At 52.5% G+C, this 23,720-nt stretch overlaps 2 long non-coding RNA genes across 2 annotated transcripts; both read right to left on the reverse strand.

The window, feature by feature from the left end:
- Window positions 1-5,872: 5,872 nt before the first annotated feature.
- On the reverse strand, window positions 5,873-8,710 carry LOC128814906 (uncharacterized). The gene is made up of 2 exons (XR_008439499.1): window positions 8,642-8,710; window positions 5,873-7,167 (listed from the first exon to the last, which is right to left on the reverse strand). It is a non-coding gene; the product is annotated as an uncharacterized LOC128814906 (long non-coding RNA).
- A 7,351-nt stretch (window positions 8,711-16,061) lies between these two features.
- On the reverse strand, window positions 16,062-22,277 carry LOC128814907 (uncharacterized). The gene is made up of 3 exons (XR_008439500.1): window positions 22,202-22,277; window positions 18,524-18,665; window positions 16,062-16,138 (listed from the first exon to the last, which is right to left on the reverse strand). It is a non-coding gene; the product is annotated as an uncharacterized LOC128814907 (long non-coding RNA).
- Window positions 22,278-23,720: the final 1,443 nt, after the last annotated feature.

Raw genomic sequence — 23,720 nt, forward strand, 5'->3', positions numbered from 1 at the left:
TGCCCGTGGTGCCAGTCCCTGGTGCCAGCCCCTGGTGGATGGAGCAGCTGCCCGTGGTGCCAGCCCCTGGTGCCAGCCCCTGGTGCCTTGGCAGCACAGGCACCATAAGGAGCCATCCTGCACAGCCGAGCTGGCTGCGCTGCTGCAGTGCAAACACCAACTATTGCTTTTTCAGTAGACTCAAGGGTGCTGTATTTTTGGTTGAAATATCAGCAAAAGAATAACCAAGGAACCAAAACCTGGTTTTCCCTGTTTGATCTTTCTTGACCTTAAAAGGTTAGGAAAAGGTTAAGCCCTTGGCCAGTTTGGGACAAGTGGGCCTGGGGTGCCCAAGCAATGCACAGCAGAGCAGACTGACATGTTTCTGCAAATACCTCACAGGCAGCAACTGCAGCTTTGCATCGACACCACAACAAGCTCTTCTCCTGGGAAGCGTTCCCATGTTTATTTTACTCCTCCAAGTAAAAAATGTAAATGTTCTTTTTTCCTCTACATCTTCTGTCTTTGCTTCTCTGTGTTTTGCAGAACATTTGTCACCCTGCTGGGCCCCACGGCAGCTCTGATGTGTAAGTGTGATCCAGCCTGTTCTCACAGGGTGCCAGTCCCAAAACCCACCAGAAGCAGCCCCGGGGGAGCTGAGCTCCCACACTCAGTGTGAGAAAGCTCCTGCTTTGGGAAGGGAGTGCCTGGTGCTGCCAGGCCACTCCCTGGCCATGGGACAGAGAATCACAGAACCATTTTCGGCTGGAAAAGACCTTTAAGATGAAGGAGTCCAGCCGTGAAACCAGCTCTGCCAAGCCCATCCCTCCTCATCCTCCTCCCCAGCAGCAACCTCAGCTGTTCATGCAGGATTGGAGCCTTTGGGGTGATGCAGGGAGAAACTGCCTGTGTTGGAAAGCCATGAGAAGCACTCACCACCCACCTCTTGTCGTCACTACTCCCCACCTTCATTCCCAGTGCCTTTTCTCCAGAAAAGAAAAGTGCCTTTAAAACTCCTCATCAACCCACAAACGACGCTGAGATGGGAAAACACATCACTGCAGCTGGTCCTCCCTCAGCCATCCCTGGGCTTTCCTCCAGCCTGGCTCGGGACCAGCCCTTCCTGGCAGGTGCCCAGGACCAGGGCTGATGGTGACACCAGCACCACCGGGGTGGCCAGGCCACCCTCCCCCAGCACGGGCTGTGCCAGCACTGGTGGCCCAGCCCCTCTTCAGCAGCCACTCTGCCACTCCTGCAGGTCAAAGAGAACTCCCCTCCAGCTGCCTGATCCACCCCCTGGGGAACTGCTGGAAGCTGTCCAGAAGGAACGCCAGCCTTGCTGAGGGGATTCCTTTCCACAGATCTGTGAGGGCTCTGAGCAGACACAGTTCAAGTCTCCAAGGCAGCCCAGCAGCCTGCTCAGACTGCCGTCCCCACTGCAGCAGGAGCTGCATGGAGCTGCAGGGCTGCATGGAGCTGCTCCTGCAGAGCCCTGGGAACGAGGAGAGCACCCCGTGGGCAGCCCCAGGGCAGGGGACGGGCAGCTGCACGGGCCACTCCCGGCAGTGACAAGGCTGCTCCACCACACCAAAGCCAAACTCTGCTCCTGGCTCCATCTCTCTGCAGGAAGCTCTGAGAGAGAGCCAGCATCAGGCTCAGCAGAGACTCTGGCATCTGGGAAAAAACCAGACTTCCTAACTGAGGAGAGACATCCCAAACCCTCGTGTTTAGGGGCCACAGGAGCTTTCCCTCTAGGCGAAAGCTCAAGAAGACACCTGCTCTCAGGTGAGGACAGCAGAGACCCGTCAGTGATGTCTGAGCCCTCCCTGACTGCAGCCAGCACAGCCCCCACTCTGCTGGCACCCAGGGCTGGCACCCAGGGCTGGCACCCAGGGCTGGCAGCAGGGAAATGCCAGCCCCAGCCACACATGCCCCACGTGGTGCCACACAGCTCCTGACACCAGGCTGGTGCTACTAAACCAAAACAGAATCAATTTGCAAAAAACGTGCTCATGACCTCACATTGAGTCATTGGCTCTACACCAACCATAATTTTTTTTTTTGTTTGTTTTCCCAAGAAAATCTTCAAAAGCTCCCACTTTCAATCAAGTATGAGCTAGAAAACTTTCTGATATCTCAAGGACATATGAGGAATGGGAAAGCTGCAGCCCACAGGTCTGAGCCAGTGCTACTTTTCACTCTCCTGAAGCGTGACAAGAAACAGCTCCTAGTTTCTGGTTCTGAGAAAAAAATCGATTTTTATCTTTAGCAGCTTTCTGTGGGGCTGTGCTGAATAACACATGGCACAACTCTGCGTAGTTACCATATGGAAATGATGAATGAATATGAAACTGAAGGAGCAGCAAAAGTCATTTTCCCAAGGCCTTGAAATGCAATGGGAGCTCAGCTGGGAAGGTGAATGAGAGATCTCAGAGAGCAGCACAGCCTCAGCCAGTCTGTGCACAGACCCCAGCGGGGAACACCTGGACTGGAGCATCCTAAAGATCCCTTCCAGCCCAAAGGATTGTACAATTCCAGATTCTATGTTTCTACTATTCTGCTCCTGTAACAAAAGCAAAGAGCAGCACATAAATTAGGTGCTTTTTCTTTAGAGGACGAGGCTACTTTGAAAGTTCGGGCACAAGTTAAATTAGAAGGAAGTTACTTCAGAAATCTTAGAGCAGTGTGAAGGAGTTGCCAGCTAGAGAATATGATTTATTCATGTTCTACAAGGAGCTTACCCAAGGAGGGAGTTGCTCCTCTCCTTTCCCCCCAGGCTGCACAATCTGCCCTGACACTCGGCCAGTCGAAAGCCCATGAAGAAGTGCTTCATTATTGATACTGTACGTTGATTTGAGATTCAATTAATTGTACCTGTGCAGCCAGACCCCACGGCAGCGTCCCTCACAGGCCTGTCCTGGACTCCTGGCTGAGCCACTCCCAGCCCCAGCCCCAGAACTGAACACCGTGCTGCCCCCTGCAAGCATTGCCATGGAATGCTTTGGTACCCAGTGCTGTTTTAAATGTACAGAAGTAATTGCACCCAAACCCTCATCCGGTGCCTGGGAGTATTTTGGACCATTACACACAAAGCCTCATGGAACAACTGCCATTATTTTGCTTTTATGTTCAAGAAATTTTTCCAAGAGGTTGGGGGTTGTTTTTGTGGCCTTTTTTTCTACTCTGAAGCCATTATTTGCCCCCAACTGAGATTAATAACAGCAGTTTATCACACCACATGCACTCATCAGCCTAGGGGAATACTCCCTGATTTGTTGGTTTTTCTCTTTCCTCCCATAAAATGCTTCATCAGTTCTGACAATGTAAAAAGTAGAGCAGGAGTGAAAATTGCAGTTACCACATGATCACACTTCCCATTCTCTAGGATGAAGTCTGAGTATTGATTCCAGTTATTTTTGTGACAGAAGATTTGCTTGAACTCCTGCTCAAGTCAAAGGAAGGGTCCCAGTGGAATCAGGCAGTGCAGGACTTAGGGAAGAACTTTCAGCAAACCTACAAAATTAATTAATTTTTTAAGGTCAGGACTTTTTTTTCAAAGGCAAATTGGCTTGTCAAGTGAATGCCCTTTTCCCCCAGAAAAGGCTTCTGCAGGGAAGCACTTCCTTCCCTGCTGGAGGATGGCAGCCTGAGAAGAGGAATATTTAGAGGCAGAAACGGTGCTATGGCTGCTCCTCCTGGTCAGCCCATCCCAGCCCTGTCCCTGTGGTCAGCCCATCCCAGCCCTGTCCCTCTGGTCAGTCCAAACCAGCCCTGTCCCTCTGGTCAGCCCATCCCAGCCCTGTCTCTCTGGTCAGCCCATCCCAGCCCTGTCCCTCTGGTCAGCCCATCCCAGCCCTGTCCCCCGGACAGCCCATCCCAGCCCTGTCCCTCTGGTCAGTCCAAACCAGCCCTGTCCCTCTGGTCAGTCCATCCCAGCCCTGTCCCCCGGACAGTCCATCCCAGCCCTGTCCCTCTGGTCAGTCCATCCCAGCCCTGTCCCTCTGGTCAGTCCAAACCAGCCCTGTCCCTCTGGTCAGCCCATCCCAGCCCTGTCCCCTGGTCAGTCCATCCCAGCCCTGTCCCTCTGGTCAGTCCAAACCAGCCCTGTCCCTCTGGTCAGCCCATCCCAGCCCTGTCCCTCTGGTCAGTCCATCCCAGCCCTGTCCCTCTGGTCAGTCCATCCCAGCCCTGTCCCTCTGGTCAGCCCATCCCAGCCCTGTCCCTCAGACAGCCCATCCCAGCCCTGTCCCTCTGGTCAGTCCATCCCAGCCCTGTCCCACTGGTCAGTCCGTCCCAGCCCTGTCCCTCTGGTCAGTCCAAACCAGCCCTGTCCCCTGGTCAGCCCATCCCAGCCCTGTCCCTCTGGTCAGTCCATCCCAGCCCTGTCCCCTGGTCAGCCCATCCCAGCCCTGTCCCTCTGGTCAGTCCAAACCAGCCCTGTCCCCTGGTCAGCCCATCCCAGCCCTGTCCCTCTGGTCAGTCCAAACCAGCCCTGTCCCCTGGTCAGCCCATCCCAGCCCTGTCCCTCTGGTCAGTCCATCCCAGCCCTGTCCCCCGGACAGCCCATCCCTCCCGGGAGCCCGGGGGCAGCGCTGCCACCGAGCTGCAGTCAGTGCCGAGCCCGGGCTGCAGAGGGGAGCTTTCAGCACCCCATCTTTGCACATTATCCAAATTCCCCAGCACTCGCTCGCCGCTTCCTGGGTCAGCCCTCGCCTCCGGCCCGCCAGGCGGGGCACACTGCTCTGGCTCTGGCGCCTGTGCGAGCACAGCCTGCCTTCAGACCAGCCCGCGGAGGCCAAAGGATGCTGCTCGTCCGCTGCTGTGCTTCTGCGAGAGCAGCACCTCCTCTACCTGCACACCTTTTCCTCACAAAACCCCTTCCCCAGTTTCAGCGGAACAGCCACGCAGATAAGAATTTGTGACTGCCTCGCAACGCTGGCAGCACTGAGGCTGATGAAGGGGGGAGAGGAGGAGCGAGGCAGAAAGTGAGAACAAATCCGCCCTGCCCTGGCCCGTGAGTGGCGCGGTGACAAACGAGGGAGCTGCGCGACAAGCACGGCGCGATGTACGCCCCACGAAGTGCAGCAGCACTCCCGAAAAGGCTGCTAATGTCACAGAGCCCACTGAGGCAGCAAAACGGCGCTATTTGAGGAGCATCCCGGCTCCGCCGGCAGCGAGGCGCGGGGACGGGAGGGAAGTGCCTGTCTGGCACAGCTGTATTTTGTGATTATCACTGTAAGGGGCAGGTTGGGAAACTGCGGAAGGGAGGATTTATACCCTGAAAGGAAAAGGACAAGCTGTGCAAGGAAGAAGAAGAATGAGGAAGGAGGTAAAATAAAATGGTAGCAGCCAAGTGCAGGAGTGCCAGGGGATGGGCACAGCCCGGGCTGAGCCCACTCGAAAGGCACCTTCATGTCCCCTGCCACCATCCTTCTGGCCTCTATTCCACCTCTGTCTGGAAGCTTGGACTGTACCAGCTCCATTATTTTGTTAGAAAGAGGAGATCCTGGGAAATGATGGCGGTGACAACCTACACCGACACTGGGTCTGCTTGTATTTGCAGCAGAATTACTGCAACGATTAGTGCCAGCAAGGAGGCTGTTGAGTAACTTTAGCCAACACATTTCCATCCCCACCCACGCAGGAGGATCCTTGTCCCATCCTGCCTTTGCAGCCCAGCCCGGCTCGGGGTCCCTTCACAGCCCCCAGCCCTGCAGAGCTCCCTGCAGCTGCAAAAGTGTTTCTCCAGTCTTACCCCTGCAGGTGAAAACAAACAGCTTCAGTTCCAGCAGACACTCCAGTAAAGGAAATGGACAAATAAATTCATTCTATCAAGGAAAAGTGATGCATAACCACTTTTTGCTGGTACCCACAATAATGGAGGAAGATGAAATTCGGCTTTCTCCAAGTATTCTTTTTGCTAACGTTATGAGACAGGTATATCAGTAGGTTCTTTCTGCATTGAAAGTACAAATACAGAGTAACAAAAAAACCCACCAAACCTATTCTGAGAGTTCTTATTGGGATTTTAGTGAAGTTTTTAAATGTCCATATTTGAAATTATAAAAATCACATTTCATGTCATTCTTCAACTTGGAATGTTTTCAAGGGACCAGTTTCATTTTTCTGTGTTTTCCACAGCCCATCAAAAAAAGCGATCAGAGCAACAGCAAAGTTTTCTTCTGGGTTTCAGAGAGACTGACTTTTAATCTCCAGCGTGACACGGATCTATGCCTCAGCAATTCATTCAATCCCCTGGTGTCTGTTTTCAGTCTTTTCAGTTGCTTACCTTGCCTGCTTAATATTAAAGTTTTCCAGAGCAGAGAACATCACTTACAGGATTTCTGCAGCATCCAAAACATTGGGTCCCTAATCTGCACACTAATTCAAGGTGAATGGTTCATTTCCATGTTTGGGTTTTTTGCATATTACAATGAAAAGAAGTTTTCAACGTTGAAAAGACAACTGGGCTGATTAAAAACCAACCCCTGGAGAAGGACAAGCTCTGCTCCTTCTTCAAGGATGCATTTAGAAATTACAGCTCCATTCAGCAGCTGGGAAGAGACTGGAATCTATTATTCACCAATCAAGTTGTCATCACCTGGAAGATTAGATGGTGGCCCAGGAGACAGAGCCAGCAGAGGTTTATACATTTCTTGAGAATAAATAATAAAAACTGAAATGCAGCTTTAAGGAGGGCTTGGTCAGGGAAGTGGAAGGAGAGAAGGTCCTGGGGGGCAAATGACCATCACCAAGGGCTGTGACACACGGTGTGCCACGGTCAGCAGGTGCTCCTCAAACACACTCAAGGGGAACTCAGCAAGCACAGTCTGAGTAAAATCTCACACGGTCAGAATGAATGCCTTGAACGTCACCAGCCCAAGGATGGGCACTGGGGTGCCCTGGGAAGATGAGAGGCTGTGGGGACCTCAGGGAGCTCCTGCTCCCTCTGGGCTGGAGCAGAGGAGATGCTGATAGCATTTGTGGGTGACAGGAGGCTGGGAGTGATTGTGAGAGCTCTGGAGGACGGGACCAGAATTCAAAGTGCTCTTGATGCCGTGGGAGTGCTGTGAAATCAGCGAGATGAAGGCAGTTACAGGATGCCTAGAGAGGAGAAATCACTGCACAGGCAGCAAATGGAGAACATCTGGCGAAGCAGCAGGATGGCAGGAAAGGCTCCTTCGGTGCCTGCATAGGAAACAGCAGCTCTGAAACAGCCTGGCCTGCAAAGGAGCTGCCACAGGACAAGGACCAGGACAGGGCTCTGGAGATCAGCCCCTTCCGAGGGCTGGGAATGAGCCCCTGCTCAGCTGCCACCCACCTGTGCTCCTGGAACAGCCTCTGTGTCCAGGACATCCCCCTGCCCGGGGACAGCCCCCTGCCCAGGGACATCCCCCCTGCCCGGGGACATCCCCTCTGCCCGGGGACATCCACCCTGCCCAATTCCCCCTGCCCAGGGACATTCCCCCTGCCCAGGGACATCCCCCCTGCCCAGGGACATCCCCCCTGCCCAGGGACATCCCCTCTGCCCGGGGACATCCCCCTGCCCAGGGACATCCCCCTGCCCAGGGACATCCCCCCTGCCCGGGGACATCCACCCTGCCCGGGGACATCCACCCTGCCCAGGGACATCCCCTTGCCCAGGGACATCCACCCTGCCCAGGGACATCCCCTTGCCCAGGACATCCCCCCTGCCCAATTCCCCCTGCCCAGGGACATCCCCCTGCCCAGGGACATCCCCTTGCCCAGGGACATCCCCCCTGCCCAGGACAGCCCCCCTGCCCAGGGACATCCCCTTGCCCAGGGACATCCCCCCTGCCCAGGGACATCCCCCCTGCCCAGGGACATCCCCCCTGTCCAGGACAGTCCCCCTGCCCAGGACAGTCCCCCTGCCCAGGGACATCCCCCCTGCCCAGGGACATCCCCCTGCCCAGGGACATCCCCCCTGCCCAGGGACATCCCCCCTGCCCAATTCCCCCTGCGCAGGGACATCCCCCTGCCCAGGGACAGCCCCCTGCCCAGGGACATCCCCCCTGCCCGGGGACATCCCCCCTGCCCAGGGACATCCCCCTGCCCGGGGACATCCCCCTGCCCAGGGACATCCCCCTGCCCAGGGACATCCCCCTGCCCAGGGACATCCCCCCTGCCCAATTCCCCCTGCCCAGGACAGCCCCCCTGCCCAGGGACATCCCCTTGCCCAGGGACATCCCCCCTGCCCAGGACAGCCCCCCTGCCCAGGGACATCCCCTTGCCCAGGGACATCCCCCCTGCCCAGGGACATCCCCCCTGTCCAGGACAGTCCCCCTGCCCAGGACAGTCCCCCTGCCCAGGGACATCCCCCTGCCCAGGACAGTCCCCCTGCCCAGGGACATCCCCCCTGCCCAGGACAGCCCCCCTGCCCAGGGACATCCCCTTGCCCAGGGACATCCCCCCTGCCCAGGGACATCCCCCCTGTCCAGGACAGTCCCCCTGCCCAGGACAGTCCCCCTGCCCAGGGACATCCCCCCTGCCCAGGGACATCCCCCTGCCCAGGACAGTCCCCCTGCCCAGGACAGTCCCCCTGCCCAACGCCGTGTCCCCGTCACAGCAGAGGGACTGGGGCCCTACGCTTTGGGCCTGCTTGCAGCAAACCACAGTGAGCAGGACACTCCCAGGCACTCACATCTTTCCTCACAAGTCTCTTGGGCCACCCCCAAGTGGCAATTGATGTCTCCTTCTGCCAGAGCAACCCTCATGAAGGCAGGGCACCCTCATGAAACAGAGGAATAAAAGGAATGAAATCCATTTAAAATGGGTGTTTTCAGCAAATATGTTACAAAACCATTTCAGATCCTTCATTCTGAGTGTCCCATTACCAAAACACAAACAGTCATCTCTCAGCCCTTAATACAGTTGGAATTATCTTACCTGTCCTCTCCATTATTCTTGGTGACAAGTGAATGGTATAAATGCCCCACAGCCCCTGGATAAAGAACTTCCCACACAGATTAGGCTAGATCATGCAGTGCTAACAAACATATCCATGAAAAGGAAATGGACGTGCTAATCTAGAAAGATTTAGGTGAAGGAAGGAGCCATCAATCTGTCAGGAGTTATCAGGCTGTGTTTCTCCCTGTGTTACTGCAGAGATTTCTTCTTAAACTCTACCCTCACTCCTCTGGACATTATGCAGGAATTGCAGCTGGAACACAATTTAAAAAAAAAAAAAATTAGGGCTGTTACCAAAAGGGGCTCCAAACTCCAGGTGTGGAGAACGCCTTGGCAAGGAATTAGTCTTCTCTTTGAAACTTCTGTTTCCCTAGTTAAGGAAGCCGCTACTGTGCAAGGCAGGGATAAAGGGGGAAAGAGACAAAAGCCACATTCCAGCTCTGCTATCAAAACAAACAAACGGGGGCTTCACAGAACCTGTGCCACGTGCACTGATCAACGTTTTGGGCTGGTTTTTGCTCGTTTCATCACTTCATTGCCTCTTTAGCTTAGAAGACATTTGTTGCTGCCCCAAGCCACTCGGACGCGTCGTAACTCAGGCGGGGTCCCAGCAGGACCTGCCCTTCCCGGGGCTCTCCATCACCTCGGGGGAAATGAGGAACCGAGAGCAGCTCCCAGCACTTCCCGGCCCCTTCCAGGCGCAGCCCCAGCCCCGCTCCCGGTGCCCTGCCCAGGCTCAGCCCTTGCACACCTGCGAGCCCGGGGACACCTGGGGGCACCTGGGGACAGCCAGGGACACGGCTGCACTGCCACCAGACTCTGCTGGACACCAGCTGAGATTCCAGGGACACAAATCAGCAGAAAGCAGCAGAAATCTGTTTTAAAAACTCTAAAAACAACCCCCAATTTTTCTTCAGACAACCTGTACCACTTTCAAGCCTCACAGAAATTTCAAGACCCCAGCATTTCATTAAACTGCAAGTAGGGAAAATCTGCGTGCTCACACAGAGAAAAATTTGTTCCTTTTATTGTGTTATGCTGCTTGAAATCTGCCTTTTCCGCGAATGTTAAGTGATAATTCACACCATGTTTTCTTTAAGGAATGGGAGGAAACGCCTCCCATTTCCACATCAATTAGAGGCATTTATACACTAAATAACCGGATAGTTATTTACTGAATTACACCGAGGCAGCTTTAGCGCTCCGGACCAATGGATCAGTCAGTGAGCGGCCAGCGGGGGATGTGTTATGTGTGCCAGGGCACCACGTGCAGACTGCTGCTGGAGGATCCCACAGCGCCTGAAGAGCGATGGCCAAAACCCACAGCACTTGCAGGACATCAGGCTGCCTGGAATGAGACTGAAATCCTAGAATGTAGAATGGTTTGGGTTGGAAGGGACCTGAAATTCACCTTGTTCCACCCCTGCCATGGCAGGGACGCCTCCCTCTGCCCCAGGTGTTCCCAGCCCCAGTGTCCAGCCTGGCCTGGGGCACTGCCAGGGATCCAGGGGCAGCCACAGCTGCTCTGGGCACCTGTGCCAGGGCTCCACCCTCACAGATTTCTTCTCTAGGAAAAACTGGATCTCATAAGCTGTAACTCCTTCCTTCCAATACACCTCCAAGTACAATCCAGAGGCCGGTGACTTTCAAGCATCTTCATGGTTTAGTTCATTTAGAAAAGGTGAAATGGGGTGGATGACAACCTCTTTGTAATGGCATTAGATTAAAATATATTCGTATGCATACTTCAAATGATCGCTGTGAAGTTCCTATTCCGGCAGGCTGAGATGCCTGTGCCTGTTTTCATGGGAGTTAACAGAGAGTTCCAGGGTTACCTGGTTTGTCCCAGCTCCTCTGGCACACACCGGCCACCCCCAGCAGTACCTGTGGCTCTCAGCTCCTGCCCAGGGCAGGATCTGCTCCTCCATCCTCCCCCAGCTGCTGCAGCCACGCACCAAACCCCGGTGACAGGGCAGGACAGGGAGAAGCACCACCAGATTCTCCGAGCTCTGACTGCAGGACTGATCACGCTTGATGTCGGCCAGGAATCCATCCAGTGGCTGGTGGGAATCCTGCGGTGCCTCTGCAGCCCCCGGGGATGGAGCAGGGCCCTTCCCCGGCTCCCTGCCGGGCACTTGTCCAGCACTGAGTGACTGCAGAAAGCGCCCCCTCCATCACACACAATCGCTCCCAGCAGCTCCAATGCCTGTGAAACCCCAGCACTGACCAGCTCCAAGCAGCTGAGTCTGCAAGAGCTGATCGCATCAAAGGCTGAAGTGCAACAGCCCCGGGCAGCAGAAATTGCATCTACGGCAGTTCAGTGCATGTTAATTCTACCTTAAAAATAAATTAGAAAAATAGGAAAAGAACACCTCTGTGAATGCTGCACAGTGACCTGTGGACTATATGGCTGTGCCAGAACAGAGAGGGGCACTGGTTTACAGGGTGAGCTAAACTGCCCTGCCCCTCCCTGGCCACGGGCACTGCTGGGTTTGACGCTGCTCCTCACTGCCTGTGAGCCATGCACACAGCGATGTACACGGGCTCATCTACACATTTCAGAATCCTTGCCTTTGTGGCAACCTCGTGAATCAATTTTAGAGGCAGCCAGTGGTATGTAGAATGTTAAGACATGTTAGAACATTACGTTTTTGTCTAAAATATGGGCAGTGCATTCAGATACCGCTGAGCTGAGCTTTGACACTCTCCTGCAGCTCTGGGTGTAATGTGTCTGCTCCTGCTTAAAATGGGCAACAACACTCCCTGTAACACATTTATCCAAAACAAAACCTCTGACACAAAACACAGCCCTGGCACAGGGTGCCAGAGCAGCTGGGGCTGCCCCTGGATCCCTGGCAGTGCCCAAGGCCAGGCTGGATGGGGCTGGGAGCACCCGGGACAGTGGGAGGTGTCCCTGCCATGGCAGGGGGTGGGATGGGATGGGGTTCAAGGTGGCTCCCAATCCAAACCATTCCATGATTTTGTGCTAATGGAGCAGGAAGCGAATTCCCCATGTTTCAGAGAGCTGTGGATGTGTCCCTGTTCAGGAGCAGAGGACTCATTCCTGCAGCAGGTCCCCTGCAGCAGGGCTGGCTTTGACACTCTCCAGCCCCTCTGCGGGCGTGCTTCTCTGCTTTGTTTTCAGCTCTGACCCGTTTGGATTCCTGACCCACCTGCAGATGAGCCTCTCGCTGCAGACCCTGCATCAGTGGCTGAAGGAATTCCACTTTTTTTCCGAGCAGGGCTCCAAGCCCAGCCGGCAGGAGCCGTGTTTGAAGTCTGCACAGCGCCGGCTCGATACCATTCCCATCACTCAGGTTAATGAGCACAGTTCATCAGCCCCGTCCCTTTGACTCCTTCTCTCCTGAAGGGAAAATAATGCATTTAACATGTCAGATATTTAAAGGGTTCTTTCATGTGCAGCCTCAGTTCATCGCTAATAAAATAGGTTTTACTCCGCTGTTTCATTCCCTGAGCATTCCATGCTATATTGAATTTAAGATAGAGCTTCTTGCCACGTTTCTTAGCAGAAAATAGACATCTGAAGACTCATTAAAGTCTTCCAGGCTTCCAGTTGCCCTCTGTCAGGTGGCATTAGACAAGTGCTGTAACGGGGAGCAGCACCAAGCCCAGGCAGAGCAGCAGCAGGACCCCGTGAGGATCCCCCTGGCTGGAGCAGGGGCAGCCCCTCAGCCCCCCCTGAACTCCTCCAACCCCTCCTTCTGGGGAGGCACAGAGTGAGTGACCCCCTCCAGGGGCAGAGGTTCACTGCAGGAATGGTGCTGAACAGCTGCCTTTCCCCAACACCCTGCTTTTCCAGGAGGGATTCATTCCAGAGATGAAAGCATCACTCACTGGCTTTCACTCTTTGTCTCTGACAAGCTTTTTTCAGAAAGACACAAACTGGGGGCTGTTTGTCCTAAGCCAAATGAACATCATTCATCACCTTTGGAGAACCACCACCACTGCAAGTTAATGCCTCCCAGAGCTTCTCGGCTGCAAATTCCTTTACAATACAAAGTTAAAATCAACCTCTGAAATGCAAATAACCCAGCAACCTCCACAAGATGATTTATGCCATGCTATCATTTTCATGAAAATAAATTAAAAGAAGAAAATGTAATTTAGGGTGAACTGCATTGTATATTAAAATAAAAGACTGACATTATGTCTGCAAAATGGAGCACAATGTGTTGCTGCCATTGCTGCTGGAGGTTTAACCTTCCCAAACGTGGAGAAAAGGATTCTGATTTATCTAGTCTGATTTTGCATACAACCCTTTTTATGGCTTCGGGCACGTCCTGAAAAGACACGTATTTTGATTTCTTTATGTTGCTGTCATTTCAAGGGAAGGCAGAAGTTTGATTCTCGGTCAATGTTTGAAACAGAAAAGGAGAATGAAGAGTCCCCTGCAGGAGCAAACCCCGATCCCTGCACGTGCCCTGCAGGTGGGACGTGCTCCTGGCACAGCAGGCTCCCCACGCCGGGCTCAGGTGTGCCAGGGCATCCTCGGGGTCACCTCGTGCGTGGGAGAGCCAGAGCCTGGGCTCTGCTGAGCTGAGCTAACTGCACCTCCTGCCACCCACCTCGTGGGCAGTGTTAACATCTGCACGTTTGTTCTGCTCTATTAAACCTCACCAAATGGAGGGGAAAAATCTATTTTGATAAACTGAGCGGATATGATGAAGGCAGACGGGGTAACTGCTCCACTCAGCACAACTCCCAGCAGCAGCTCGGCCTCCCAGCTCCTCCCTGCTGCTCTGCAGCTCACCTGGGCCTGGGGCCAGACCAGGAGAGCTCCTGGGGCTGCTCAGTGCCCCAGCTAACAGAGCTGGGATGTCAGAGCCAGCACGGCCAGAGCTGCAGCCTCCCCGCAGGGTGTCAGGGCACAGAGCTGAGCCCAGGACCCTGCCCCGAGCCCCGTTAGCGGCACAGAGCTGGTCCTGAGCTGGCACCAGACACTCCTGAGCTGGCACCAGACACTCCTGAGCTGGCACCAGACACTCCAAGCTCCCAGATGCTGCTGCAGGCACGAGATCGAGGAGGGACAAAAAAACCAGGCTGCCAGAAGCTAAAACCTGACAAACGGCTCGTGCACAGAACTTGGGTAGGTTTTGTGGTCTCCACCCACATAAATCACCAACAGCAGCTTATAAAATCCCAGGATTGATCTACAAGGCTCTCTAAGCTTCATTTTAAATCACAAATTTCATGCAAGTAAAGACACAGGCCTTAGTCTTATTTTTATTACTACTAATAGCTGTAAGAAAGAGTAGTGCTATTAAAAAGCAACAGCTGCTTACAAATGAACAGATCTGTTCCAAATCAGGGTCATTTCTCCTGGTAACGGTAAGACCCTGTCAGGCAATCGTAATCCTGACAGAAAAATACTTCACCTTCACTGCTGGCCTCCAAGATAGTAAATCTGAGACAATCTGTCAGGTTCTTAAAATATAATTCCTCCTTACTAGAATTGATCTTCTAAAACAGGCTGAGGGATGTGGTTCCTCATTCCTTCTTTTTCTCTACATTTTCACTGGTAAAGTCTCAAATCTGCTCAGGGTTGTTTTGTTCAGCCCCCAGCACAGATGTTTTTTGCAGGAAGGGGAAGTCTTCAAAGAGAAAAATATCACAAGCATCATCCAGGAACTGCAAAATCCCAAGCTGCAACTTGGATTCTGCCAGAGACAACGTGGCCTTGGGAAAAAACCACCTCTCCTCCCTGCAGGACCTCCATCTGCTGCTCACTAATAAAATGGGATTGTAAAACTGCCCCCTCCCAAAGGGCAAGTAAAACTGAAGGTGAACATTGCAATACAAGCAAGACACGCTTTTAAAACCTGGCAAATTCCCTTCCAGCCTCTTTTCTCTTCTGTTCAGCAGGAAGCAGCCCCATTTCTACATGAAAGCTGTGGACCAGCTTTGCCATTTACACAGACTTCCTTCAGCAGGCTGCAGATTAAAGCTAGAAGAATAATCCATAGCAATTAATTTATTCAATGAATTTAGCCTCATTTTCTGTTCCCAAAATGTCTGCAAGCTATTTACCATTTTTGCCGTGGTTTCCTCATTACTCACAATTACTGCTCCGTACCTCTGGCTCTGTAAATTGCTCTGGAACAATTGGCTGAGCGCGTTCCAGAAGCTCTCTGGGCTGGTTTCAGTGTGATGCACAGGGCACCGTGGCTCTTGCTCCCTGCTCAGCGTTAGGGACAAGAAGGAAGGGAACAGATGGGGCTGGGATCCAAAGAGCCGCGTTCACCACCTGTGCCCAGCTGCTCTGGGGGACTGCAGGCTCCTGCAGCAGAGACAGGGGACAGGCAGCCCTCCCTGCTCCTGATCCTGCAGCGTTTCCAGCCCTTGGCACATCAACAATTCCTCGTTAAAACGCGCATCTAGGAAAAAAAATCACATTTTTTGAGAAACGATTTTTCGTGTCTGAATATTTCTTTCTGTTGGTTTAAGTCCATGTTTTCATAAGCATTTCCATCAGCATGGAGAATTACTGCAACGTGAACAAATTCTCTTTGGTTTCAACCAAGAAAGGAGAAGTCCTTCAAGATGTGTTATCGGAGAGAGAACCAAGAGGTATTTTAACAGCAACAGAGTGGAGTCACTCGTGGGTAGAGGGGCTGCTGGCAATGTCCATGCAAGCTCCCACCAGACTGGCTTCATGGAGGTTCTGAGACATTTTAGCATTTTAACGTGTTATTGGCTCAGCAAATAAATAAATTAGAAAGTGCCAAAAGAGCTTCTGGAAAATCCATTAAGGCAATTTGCAAATAATTGCAGTGAGTTGGGCTATTATGACTTTGACTTCTGAAGTATAAAATCTCCCAGAGATAATGATGATAATCATATTGAAAATAGTTGCCACCCTTTAATCTTCCAAGACTAAACAGAGATCTTTGGGAGTCTGGGACCCTGTCACTGTAACTGAGCATCTGACAGGAGGGAATGGGGGTGGATGGCAGCGGGGTCGGGCTGGCCGTGCAGGATCCATCAGCTCCATCAGCTCGGGTTCTCCTTCCCACAGCTCTGTCACCACCAAAGGGCTGTCAGAGACACTGCTCCCAGGACAGATTTGGATCTCAGCACCTCGACCGGGCACGGAAAATTCACTGCTCACCTTATGGACAGCTCAGGAAAAATGGCACCAACGCCCTGGAACCAAAGTAATCTGCTGACAATTCTGTGCAGGCACAGGATTGCTACCGGGAGCTTCATTTTTCTAAAGACAACAGAAATACAGAAATACATCCAATTTCAGCTGCACAGAAACCAGCAGAAACCTCCTTCTGCCCCCTGTGTCACAGCACAGGCTTTTCTTGCCCAGCCCTTGCTCTGGCCCAGGCTGGCAGCCAGGCACTGCTGCTGCCCGGGCAGGGCGGCGCTGGGCACCGAGGGGCAGGCACTGCACCCCTGAGGGCCTGCAGACTGGGAAGGGGACGTGGGAAACGTGCAGCGAGGCTCCCTGGGGGCTGGAGAGATTTAAGGAAAAAGAAGGGAAAAATTCAAACTGCTTAAGGGAAGGGCCCACAGCAGGTTTAATGCCAGAGCCTTGGAATGCAATGGAAAAATCCCATTGGCTTCAGAAAAAAAAACCCAGACTAAATCCAACCTTTCAGCCTGATCTGCATTACCTTCAGAGGATCTAACTCAGAATAATCCCCATTCCACCAGGGAAGGGAGAGCTGGCCACCTTTCTGAGAGTGGAAGCTCTCCATGCAAAGACTCAGGGAATCAAAACTCTGGAGATCAAAAAAGGGTCTCCACAGTTCTCAGACATCCCTGTCATCTCCAGGCCGTTAGACTTGGGTTTTCCTTCACACCTAAGCCTGATCAAGCAGTCTCAGCAGCATTTGAAATTTCCTTTTTCCAGATATCCTCATGTTACTCTCGGCAAGTCTGCCTGCGATGCGCTGCATGGACCTTCCAGCCTTGGTGTTTGTAGCCTCAAAATGCTCAGCAAGAGTCATACTGCCCCTTAAGTCATCCTTCAGCCACGCAACACAGACTTTCTTTCCTATTTCCTCATAAACCCTAGCCCACTTGAACCTTTTCAGCAGCTCTTTGAACCATCTCCACCCCCAGCCCAGGGCGTGAGCAGGGCCCCAGCAGAGGCTGACAAGGGATGCTCGTGGAGACACCACTGCAGCTGCTCTGCACCCAGCACCTGTGACCCAGAATCAGGCTGTGCTTTCATCCCACTCAGCCTCAGAACCAGAACTGCACCTGCCACTAAAAGCTCTCTGGAAGTCGGCGTTTCCCACGTGATGCTCCCTCACCAGGATGTGACTGACGCCCTTGGTGCTGCAGCTCCAGAAACGGCAGCGAGGCACCTCTGCCCCCTCTGCACCCCCCAGCTGCCAGGAGAGCTCGGCTCCAGGGGTGGGAAACACCTCCCCGCAAGAAGCAGGTGAGGATGATGAATTTTAATTCGCTTCTTCTAAATATCTTCGGGTTATTTTCCCCAAAAGTGGGCTGACAAACTTCGTCTTCTTCAGTTCTCTGGCAGTAAAGCCACGGTACCAAATTTGTTGTGCCTTCCCTCCCACCCACCAGCTTACGATGGCAGGGGCCCAGCCAAGGTTTCCAACACGTTGGCGTGGAAAGCACTGGCAGCCTTCTGCTGTTCCAGGGAAGGAAAGCTGCGGGGTTTGATAGACAGCTAGATAGATGGATACAGCCAGAAATATGCTTAATTACGCAATGTCACATTTCTGAGTTATTGATACTGTTCTCCCTTTTCGGAATAACAAAGACACATTTCAAAACTTCAGTTAAATTACAATAAGGGACAAAATCTATTCATTTGGACTATTTAAATGGAGCGTATTTTCTTCAGTAGATGTGGTCTTGACTGTTAAGCACAGCTCAAGCGATGCTGTTAAAATCCTCCACCCACCACTGGTGTGTTGAAAGTCAGCCAGCCCAGAGCTGCACACTATTATTACTTAATACATGTTATCTGTGATCAAACAGCATTCCTGATACAAGTATTTAGGAATTAGCTTTTAAATGGTATTTTTATGGGGATTTTTTTACAAAACAAGTCAGGCATTAAGTTGGGTCATCAGGAAAGCCATTGAACTTTGCATCTGGAGCTAAAATAGAACTCTTAAAAATTCCTCTCCAAGTCAGCTTATTGTACAAACTTATTTAAACCTTCACAGGACTAATTATGGCATTCATCTGCCAAGATCAAATGCCCCCCTGGCACTGCACTGGAGTGGCTGGTGCAGGCAGAGCCCAGCCCTCACCCCAGCACCCAGCAGCTGTGGGTGCAGCTCAGCACTGCTGAACATTCCCCGGAGCCAGGGGCCAGAGCTGTGCTCAGCCTCAGGGGAGAGGGGAGCACTGGGGGCCAGGGCTGGGCTGGTGCCTTGGCTGCCCTGCCCTGGGGCTGCCCTGCCCTGGGGCTGCCCTGCCCTGGGGCTGCCCAGCCCTGGGCTGAGCTCTGCCCCTCGCACCAGGAGCCACCAGCCCTCCCCTGCTCTGAGTGCCAGCGGCAGAACAGGAGCTGGGCCCTCGCCCCTCACTGGCACTTCATTCTGCTCCTCTCCCCATGGCTTAGAAATAGCAGAGATGTTAGCAAACAAAACTGAAGGCTCACCTTGTGTACCTGCGTGGATCTCATCGATTTTCACCCCAAGCCTGCTGGGCAGTGAACAGGGGTTGTCACCAGGGGGAGAGGGTCTCATCAAGTCACCACTGTCACAAACCTCTGCTGTTGCCTCCAGCACAGAACTTCGATGCTGGCAAAGCACAAGAGGACACACAGTGAGGAACATTGATTTTCCAAACATGGCATTCATCAAATGACACAAATCAGCTAAATGACATGAAAATACATCTGGAGACTTCATAATGTCACCTTCCATCCTGATAGGGTTTGACAGACACCAGCTGAAGAGCTGCTTCAAGCTGCAGAACACCATCACAGGGTAAGATTATTCTATCCCTTTAATAGCAGCTATTTTCCTGTCTCTTAGGGGTTTTCTTTCCTTCTAATTTTACAGCTGTTACACTAGTGACATGCTTTCCACTATCCTAGTTAAAATTACATCCCATTCTCAAATCAAAGTACATTTTGTTTTACACTGAGGGAGGAGATGGAAGAATTCCTGTCCCATCACATCTGACAGAAGGGTGGGAAGGAAACTAAGGCAAAGCAATCCCTCAGCACTTGGCTGTCTTGGGTGAGGAATGTGAGCATGAACCCGATGTTGTGCTTCACCTGCAGCCCTCTCTGAACCAGCCTGCTGCCTGCCCCCCTCGGGGGCTCCCTCTGCCCGGGCCCCGTGGCAGGAAGGAGCTGGGCTGTGGCTCCATCCCGAGTGTGCCCCGAGCGCTCGCACTCCTGCCGGGTTAGGGTTAGGGTTAGGGTTAGGGTTAGGGTTAGGGTTAGGGTTAGGGTTAGGGTTAGGCTTAGGCTTAGGCTTAGGGTTAGGGTTAGGGTTAGGGTTAGGGTTAGGGTTAGGGTTAGCGTTAGGGTTTGGGTTAGGGTTAGGGTTAGGGTTAGGGTTAGGGTTAGCGTTAGGGTTAGCGTTAGGGTTAGGGTTAGGGTTAGGGTTAGGGTTAGGGTTAGGGTTAGGGTTAGCGTTAGGGTTAGGGTTAGGGTTAGCAGCTCCTCAGCAGCCCCCAGAACCTTCCAGCACCCAGAGCGTCCCAGACAGGCAGGACGTGCCCAGAGGAGCGAGACCTGGGGCCAAGCTGCCGTCCCTGGCGCTGGCCTTGCGTGACGGGAGAGGAGCTGGGGCAGCACAGGCTGCAAACACCCAGGCAGGGCTCACGCCTGCACAGCACAGCCAAAGGCTTTTGAGAAAGCAGAAAACGATCCTTAACCCGCAAACAGCCGTTGCTTTCTGAGGCAAAAGTGGTCCACTGGGCGTTCCTGCTGCAGCCAACCCCCCTGGAGGAGCATCCAAGCAGCGACGTTTCAGGAACATTCCTGGGCACTCCAGCATCTTGCAAATGTTTTCCCTCTCCTCCTTCTTTATTATATGTTTATTGCTGTTGTGCAATAAATATAAATATATATTTTTATATTTATATATAATTATTTCTATATTTATAATAATAATAATAATATAATGTACAATATTATAATAAATAATATAATATATATTCTATATATTATATATATTATGTATTATGTATTATATTATTTATATAATATAATATAATATAATATAATATAATATAATATAATATAATTATAATATTATTATATTATAATATTATATTATATTATATTATGTATAATAATATAATAGCATTGTTATCTATTTATTTATATATTTATATATATTCTTAAAATATATATAAATATAAAAATATAAATATAAAGCTGTAGCAGCAGCTTCCGATTTTTCTTCTCAGACAAGACCACACTTTAGCTTGATTAGACAATAGAATTATTAAAATTATTCCAATTTAAATCAGAAAAATAAAATATCCAAAGTTTTGTTTCTCTGCTTTAGTTTCATGGCACAGAAACTACTCAATATTTTTAAAAGCTTGATCTGGTTTTTATCATTAGTATCAAACTTGATCCACAGCAAATGAAGCCAAATGAAAGAAACTTACACTAATTTCTGATTGCTTAACAGCGTGTTCAACTCACCTCAAGTGCCATCAGCCTCATTTTCCTAATAGCACTTTTTCTGCAAATCACTTTCAAATAATGAAGAGCTGAAATAGAATTTTTCCACAAAGAAAAATTGGTAGAAATAGATTGAGTTTTTTGCAGCAGTGCCCTTAATGTCAAAGCAACTATTAGTCAATAAAATCTAAAATTTTGGAAGAGTGAGTGAAATTGAATTCAAGAATCATTATCAAGCTCATTCTCTGTGCTCTAAACTAAGGGGGAAATGGGTTTTCCTGTGTTTGCATTGCATTTCCCCTCACTTAAGTTGCTTTGGGAGAAAATGAAACTTTATATCATATAATTCCAAATGGTAACCATTGAGATTATGAAATGAAGTCTCCAAAAAGCTGCTGTAGTCTGGAACAGATCAGGACTTTGATCCTGTGCCTCCCACACAGCATCCCAAATCCCAAATCCACAGCGAAGTCCCCTTGGAAAGGCTTGGGACTGCATGGGAATAAACCCAGCTGCGTGCTGATACCCAGGAGGGGCAGGGCATGGCTCCCCACTTCCCTGGCAGTGCCCTGCCGGGCTGGACGGGGCTGGGGGCAGCCTGGCACAGTGGGACGCGTCCCTGCCGTGGCACGGCCGAATGCGGGGGGCCCCAAGGTCCCTCCATCCCAAACCACCCTGGCGTTCTGGGACACCTGGGCGGGGCACGGACACTGCTGTGCCCCCGGCCACCCATCCCCAGCCCTGCGTCCCCCCCGTCCCAGCGGGATGTGCACGCAGGGAACGCCTCCCCCGTCCCCGGGCAGCGCCAGGCGCGTCCCTCGGGGCGCTGCCCGCAGGGAACGCTGCTCCACCGCGGCTCCGGTGCCGTTGCTGTGCTCCTTACTGGGGCTGCCGCTCGCTCCGCTAATTAACGCTCCCACAGCAGCTAGAGCGCGGAGTGACAAGTGCTGCTTGAGCCCTGACAAATAACCCGCTCCCAGCCACCCCCTCATCCCACCCACCCTGCCAAGCACAGGAGATGCCACAGGAATGCTTTGAAGGAAATGAACACCCAGCATGGATCCAATTTGTATCTTCCACATTTAATACAACTTGATGGGAGGCTGAACTAGGATAACACCAAACTAAAAATAGCTGCTCCTGTTATCAGAGTTGTTCACTGATTCTGACACAAGCCAACATGTGCCTTTATTAGGAACTCACAGGAGTAATTTATCTGAATGAAATTGCAATATAGAATTAGTACCGTGCACCTGTGCCCATTGCTGTGGCTGATTTGAATCTGTACACAGCTTTCAAAGCACATCAGAAGCACCAAGCGCACCCCGGCTGCTCCTGCTGTCACACGCTGGGTGTCACACGCTGGGTGTCACATGCTGGGTGTCACACGCTGGGTGTCACATGCTGGGTGTCACATGCTGGGTGTCACACGCTGGGTGTCACACGCTGGCACGTGCACAGAGCTTCCCTCTTTTCCAGGCAGAGCTCCCTGCCTTCCCCTGCTCCCACAGGAGCGCCTCTGCAGGGGGAGCAGAGGGGAGAGGGGGTCCCCCAGTGGCGTTAGGAGTGGGGCTGGAGAGGCTTTAACCTTGACTAACGGCTGGGAGCACTGCAAAAGGAACAAAAACGTTTCATTCCCTGGCATATTTTGTGGACTGTGTTCTAGCTGCCAGAAATGCCGTGTACCTCGTCCAGGTGCAGGGTCCTGCTCTCCCTCTCTGCAGGGACGGGGCACAGGGACATCGCTGCTGCTGGGCTCCACACGCCCACTGCCCACGGAACAGATGTGCAGCTGCTGGGGAGAGCAAACACAAACAGAGGCTGTAGGGGAGAACACGTTTGTTCAGCCGGAAATATCCCCAGCAGCGCCCTGGGGAAAGCAGGAGCGACTGGAAACTGCTTTGCTTCTCTGGGAACGTCAGAGGGCAATGGGAGCAGCGCTGTGGGGCTGAGGGGCCCTTCCCCTGTGCTCTTTGCACAGATTCTCTGTTAAAGTGCTGCCTGTCCCTGAGACAGCACCCCCGTGCCACCCGGCTGCCCCCGAGCCTGCGGGCAGGGACGTGCCCCGAGAGGAGCGAGGGCTGCCCGGGACTCGGCCGTGCTGCTGCCAGCACGCGGCCAAAGGGTGAGCCCCGGGCTCAGCCCTGCCCCATCGGGGCCCAGCCCGACAGGGGACACACCCGCCAGGCTGCTGGAGCCTGGGGACGGCTGCTCGCCCCCCTGCCCTCGCAGGGGACCGCGGGCTCCAGCCGAGCCGCGGGACGCAGCCGGCGCTGAGGGGCTTTCGTTAGGCACTCGGGAAAACATAATCTAAACTCTGGTGCCTGCTCCTGCCCTCTAGGTCTGGCCTGCCGCTCCGGGACAAGCCTGACTTCACAGTGCCACAGCTGCTCTCGGGGGTCCCAGAGCTGCTGGCCCCGCACGGGTGACCACAGAGCTCAGGCTTGGCCTGGCTCTGAAGTTCTTCCTGCAGCCTGAGCCCCTGTGTAGCCCAGTAAAGGCCCTGATATTTGGGAGTACTTGAATATAAAATATACCTCCTTTAATCAACAATTGAAGCATTGCTCATATTTTACACATGTGCTGAAGTCCCAGGGGAGGAAACTTCGTGCTCACCTTTAATTGAAGCCTGACCTCGATTTGAGCAGCTTGCAGGGAAGGGCTGGAACTGGGGCAGGTCTAAGAGCTCTCCCTAAGCTAGAGCTGTAAAAGTTGAGTCCCTCTGTCCCAAAGGACCCCATCCCTCATCTCAGCTCCTTCCCTGGACTCCTCAGGGCAGCCTGAGAGCTGCTGCCCCTCCTCAGAGAGCGACAGCAGTGCCCCCATGGCTCAGGGCAGCACTTGGGCCCCACAGCAGTGCCACACCTGCCCCATCCAAGCATTGCAGAGATGCAGGTCCTGATCCTCGGAAGCCAAGGATCGGTATCTCCAGCATATTTGTAACCTTCCCAGCGAGGGCTCAGTGGAAAAGCTGCAGCTTCCTTCTAAAGCACAGGGAAAAGAATCAGCATTTTATCTGCACCACTTTACTGGCACTGGGGCTTTTCTTGCCTCTGTCCCAAAGCAAGGCAGTAAATCAGTTGGCATTGAATAAATTAAATTAATCCATCTGAAATACTCACCTTGCAGCAGCGGGGTAAAACAACCTATAGAGCCTCCTCCAAAGAAGAGGAGTTGCTGTTTCAGGTCTGAGCAGAGGCTACAC

This window comes from Vidua macroura, chromosome 15 (genome assembly GCF_024509145.1).
Source record: "Vidua macroura isolate BioBank_ID:100142 chromosome 15, ASM2450914v1, whole genome shotgun sequence".
NCBI lineage: Eukaryota > Metazoa > Chordata > Aves > Passeriformes > Viduidae > Vidua > Vidua macroura.